This window comes from Lagenorhynchus albirostris, chromosome 5 (assembly GCF_949774975.1).
Source record: "Lagenorhynchus albirostris chromosome 5, mLagAlb1.1, whole genome shotgun sequence".
Taxonomy (NCBI): Eukaryota; Metazoa; Chordata; class Mammalia; order Artiodactyla; family Delphinidae; genus Lagenorhynchus; species Lagenorhynchus albirostris.
In genome coordinates, this window is record NC_083099.1 from 111,332,610 (window position 1) to 111,338,609 (window position 6,000).

A 6,000-nucleotide genomic window follows, 5' to 3' on the forward strand; every position below is an offset into this window, starting at 1 on the left:
GCACTTTGGTGGGAATGTAAACTGGTACAGCCACTATGGAAAGCAGTATGGAGCTCTCTCAAAAAAATTAAAAATAGAACTATCATATGATCCAGTAATTCCATTCCTGGGTATTTTTGCAAAGAAAAACAAAACAATAATTGTAAAAAATATATGCACCCATTGCTCATTGCAGAATTATTTACAATAGCCAAGATATGGAAGCAGCCTAAGTCTCCATAAACTGATGAATAGATACAGAATATGTAACATATGTGTATATATATATATATATATATATATATATATATACGTGTGTGTGTGTATATAATGGAATATTACTCAACCATAGAAAAGAACAACAGTTTGCCATTTGCAGCAATATAGATGGACTTGGAGGGCATTATGCTAAGCAAAATAAGTCAGACAAAGCAAATGATATCACTTAAAGGTGGAATCTAAAAAACAACAAATGAACAGATGTAATAAAATAGAAACAGAGTCTTAGATGTAAAGAACAAACAGGTGATTACCAGAAGGGGGACTGAAATATACAGTGTAGGGAATATAATAAATAATAATGTAATGTGTGCTGCCAGATGGTAACTATATTTACCACAGTAATCATTTTTGTAATGTACAGAAATATCAAATCACTATGTTGTACACCAGGAAGTAGCATAGCATTGTAGGTCAATTATAATTGAAATAAAGAAATATACTCAGAAAAAGAGTTTGTATTTGTGGTTACCAGAGGTGGAGTGTTGAGGGAGAGGGAATTGGATGAAGGTGGTCAAAATATACAAATTTCCAGTTGTAAGATATATAAGTACCAAGGATGTAATGTACAACATAATTAATATAATTAATATTGCTAAATGTTATATATGTAAGTTGTTAAGAGAGTAAATCTTGAGTTTTCATGACAAGGAAAAAATACGTTTTTCTGTTTTTTCTTACTTTGTGTCTATATGAGACGATGGATGTTTCCTAAACTTATTGTGCTAATCATTTCATGATGTATGTAAGTCAAATTATTATGCTATACACCTTAAACTTATACATTACTGTATGTCAATTATATCTCAGTAAAACTGGAAGAAAAAATGACACTTTTGCTTAGTGTGGGTATAAATGAGTATTATTACATATTGTTAGTGTAAATTGGTATAACTTTCTAGAGGGTAGTTTAGCAGTTGTCAAAAATATTCAGAATATTAGGAAAATAATTAAGTATGATTCTACGTGTAATTCTAAACATTTGGTAACAAAGATACTCATTAAAATGTTTTAATGACAGCAACAAAATAAAATTGGAAACACTATTAAAAGTATGTGGGGGCTTCCCTGGTGATGCAGTGGTTGAGAGTCCGCCTGCCAATGCAGGGGACGTGGGTTCGTGCCCCGGTCCAGGAGGATCCCACATACTGCAGAGCGGCTGGGCCCGTGAGCCATGGCCGCTGAGACTGCGCGTTCGGAGCCTGTGCGTTTGGAGCCTGTGCTCCACAACGGGATAGGCCACAGCAGTGAGAGGCCCGCGTACTGCAAAAAAAAAAAAAAAAAAAAAAGTATGTGATTTATTGGATAAAGTATAGTACACAGAAGGTGTATATATGCATGTAATAAATTATGTCATAGAAATTTTATTTTAGTGGAAAACCTGGTAATTGAAAAAAATTGGTTACTAACAACATATAAATTATCCATTACAAGACAACTTGGAATATACATGCTCCAAAATATTTGCAGTAGTTTTCTTTGTAATGAGATTAAGTGTGATTTGAATTTTCTTCTTTGGGTTTATTGATTCCAAATTTTTAAAAACAGTGTATCCTTATTAAGAATAAAACATATAAACACTATGATATGCCTTAGGCTTGTAGTTTATATTGTGGCTGAACCTTGCATAATCATATTGTCTGGATTCCAATCCTGTCTCTACTTTATAACTGTATGGCATATCAGTCAAACAGCTTAATATGTCATTTTGAGTTTTCTTATTGTAAAATGAAGAAAATAAATTTACCCACCTCCTAAAGTTAGTTTGAAAATTAATTGAGATCAGGCAAAGCTGTAGTGCTATGCTGGGAATTTACTGATTTTGCTTTAAATATAAGCCATTGTTGTGTATCATAATTATAGGTTGTATCATAATTATAAATTTCAAAGTTGCCCAGAAGAGATGATGAAACTGATTCTCTATTTTGCTTGTATTTTCATATCCATTGTAAGAGCATTTATCAGGAGGTCAGTTACTGTTGTACATTCGTGCAAAGCACAAAAGCATCAGAGACGGGAGTGAATAGTGGCTAAAACAAGCCTTCATTTTATTTTACCAGCCATGTGCTGTCCCATTGAAGGGCTCCCAATACCTAGCAGAAGCATGATAATTTTTATTCTCATGTAAAATCCAGTGTCTTCCTACATTAATAACAACTAATAATCTTCATGTATTAAGTTTTATATCTTATGAGATTAATTTTGTCTTCCTTCCCACAAAGAAAAAGCAGTCCTTTCTTTTTTCTATCTGTAAGTATATCAGAACTCTTAAAACTCCACCAGTTAGTGAAATCCAATCCGGTCACCTACTTTAGTAATTTTAAAAAAGTTTCAACTTTGCCATTATTTTCAGTGGCTTAAATAATCTTCAAAATATTTCAGAGAAAATGCTGAATTTTACACTGTACCCATTTCAAATAACAGAATAATATATCAGGCTATATTCTGTACTCTTTCATATTCTGTGCTATTGAAATATACCTGCTGTTTAAATTCCATAGCCTGGCACTCTGATATTAACCTTGAGCCCTAAACTCCACAGGATTTACCAAACATACAGACAATGTCCTATTAACTTACTCTTTGCCTTCTTTTCTCTGTATCTTGCAGATATGAGCATGTAAGTTTCCATGGTAGGGCACTTATGTATAATAGCTTGTGCCATCTAATTGAATGAGAGGTTTAAAGAACATTAAGCATTTAGAGGGAAATTGTACCAGAATATAATGCCCTTTCCTGACTGTCAGCTAGCCTCTGGGTCCTAATCAATAGGCTGATCAATAGCTGTAGAACAGACAAGGGTAACAGAAAAACTGTGTACTCTAATGAGTAGAGAAACAGAAAACTAGATCCTTTTCAAAGGGAAATAAAAATTACAAAACTGAGATAAAACTAATTGATTCAATGTTCTACAAACATTTTTGAAATGCTCACTGTGTGCATAGTTCTGGACTATGTGTCAAGGAAAATGCAAAAATAAACAACATTCTTTTAATATTGGCAGATGCTGGAACAGACTCCTTTGGAATAGGGCTATCTAGGACCCACAGTCTGATGTTATTGCTTATATCACCATTACAGTACAGAAATCACATGTCCTTGATTGCCACTTTTCTTTTGACAAAAGAGCAGCATTAAGTCAGAATGTTTATGAATTAAAGATCAAAGAAAAAGCTGCTATGTAGGACAGGCAATGGAGGAGGGTAGCTATAAGGAATGAGCTGTTTTTCTCCTAACTGCATGTTGTCTCCTTAAAAAAAAGTCTACACCAATCTCTAGGGTGCAAGGTAATTAATGATATTGTGATCCTAAACACATGAAACCTTTAACTCTAAACCCCGGCTAGTGACCAAAGCCTATTGGGTAGTTGTTCTGCTAGTAATGAAAGTGAGAAAGGAAGGAATGATGAAAAATATAAAATACCAACAGAGAAGGAGAGGACGTTTTAGTTCTGTTCACAAATGGGGAGGAAAATAAAAAGACTTTTCATCTCCTTATGTATATATTTATAACAACCAAGCCTACAGCATGTGTCAGTGGCAGATCAAATATTAATAGAAAATTGTAATAAGGGAGACTTAAAAGGGATTTTTAAAGCTCTGGGGATTTGGAGAGGAGTGTTCAGTTCAGGGAATTCCACAACTCGGGGGCATAACAGGTGAATGCTCTGGTGCCCATGGATGAGAGACCTGACAAAGGGGTTGATGAATTTGAGATTTATTATTAGAAAGTTAAGGACTGAGAGCACATATAAATGCAGCCCAGTTCTGATAGGAGTGAAAGGGAAGTTCCACAGAGGTAATGAAAAACTCTGAGCCAGGGCTTCCCTTGTGGCGCAGTGGTTGAGAGTCCACCTGCCGATGCAGGGGACACGGGTTCGTGCCCCGGTCTGGGAGGATCCCACATGCTGCGGAGCGGCTGGGCCCGTGAGCCATGGCCGCTGAGCCTGCGCGTCCGGAGCCTGTGCTCCGCAACGGGAGAGGCCACAACAGTGAGAGGCCCGCGTACCGCAAAAACAAAACAAAACAAAAAAAAACTCTGAGCCAAATTTTAAAGTCAGTGTACTGACTGATAACAAGTGAGTATAAATCTGCCATAACTGAAGTAATGTGATTGAATTTATTGCCATGAGTAAATGCATGGGTTGCTGCGGGTGGAACAATGGTGTGCTTTGTTAGTGTTCGACTTTGGAGAGTTTCCTTATTAACATAATCTAGAAGTCATAACAGTACACATTATAACAGTGAAGGCAGCGTGAGTGCTTTAAAAATGTTAGTGGATTAACTGCTTTAAATTTTTGGAATAGCTCAATGAAGGAGTTTTCCTTTGATAAAAACTTAGATAGTTAACTGTAAATGATTTGAAGAAACAAAGAGTAATGTAGAAAGTATTATAAAGCAATAGCAAGATCTTCATAAGTGCCATTTAAAGTGAAAATGTGGCATGTAACTGGAGACATACATTAACTGATCACAGGAGAAGGTAAAGGGGAATATAAGATATCAGCATTCTATTATACAAGATAACTAATTGTTTCTTATAAGAAAAGGATTTCTCAGTTCAGAAGAAGGGCTATTCTTGCAAATAGAAAACTGTGAAATATTCCCCTGAGATATTAGGGCTAATACAATTTCTTCCATATAATCTGCTCTTCTGCCCCAATACTTTTTGGGGACTGAAGTGTTTACTGCCAATGGATTTTAAAAGAGACCCACTTTACGGCAACAGCGTTCCAGCTCAAAATCGAAAGGCTTGCTGGAACCAACTTCAATCTTTTCTTCGTTTTCCTTTGTTTCCTCTTTATGTCCTCTTTAATATTTTTTGACTTACCTGTTTGATCAAGAAGTTTAGAAATCTTTGAGGGCAGGAACATGTCTTTCTTTTGCTGTCTTCAGTGTCTAACACAAGTATTGCTCAAAGAAATTTTGCATTTTTAAAATACCTTTATTAAATAAGTTGATTCTAGCATTTATGCTGATTTACAGATGCTTTTAAAAATTTTGAAATTACCTCCTGTCTTAGTCCATTTGCACTGCTATAACAGAATGCTATAAACTGGATAGCTTATAAACAAAAGAAATACATTTCTCACAGTTCTGGGCACTGGGAAGTTTAAGATCAAGGTGCTGGCAGATTTGGTGTCTGTTAAGAGTTCACGTCCTGTTTCCTAGACAGCCGTCTTCTTCCTGTGTCCTCACGTGGTGGAAGGAAGAGGGATCTTTCTGGAGTCTCTTTATCAGGGTAATGATCCACCCTCATGACCTAATTACTTCCCAAAGGCTCTGTCTCCTAATACCATCACATCGGGGGAGGTAGGATTTCAACATATGGGTTTTGGATAGAAACAACCATTCAGTCCAACACCTCCTATAAACGTTTTTCTTTTCACTGCTATCATCTATAGCTATGTTAAATTGGACATAGTTAAACAATTTACTTGGGGCATAGTAAAAGTAAATGGGGACAATTCATTAATTCAATAATTTATTTTAATTTTTCAATTATTCAACAAATATTGTTGACCATCTATTTTTTTGCTAGGCACTCTTTAAGTGCTTGAGATACATCAGTACACTAAATTGGCAAAATCCCCTGCCTCTGTGTAGCTTACATTCTAGTGGGAAGTAGCAGAAAATAAACAACGCCAAAAGAATTGTACTGTATACTATGATATAAAGTGATGAGTGCTATGGAGAAAGGATCTAGAGAAGGGTTAGGAGGACTGGAAATTTGGCAGGGGTG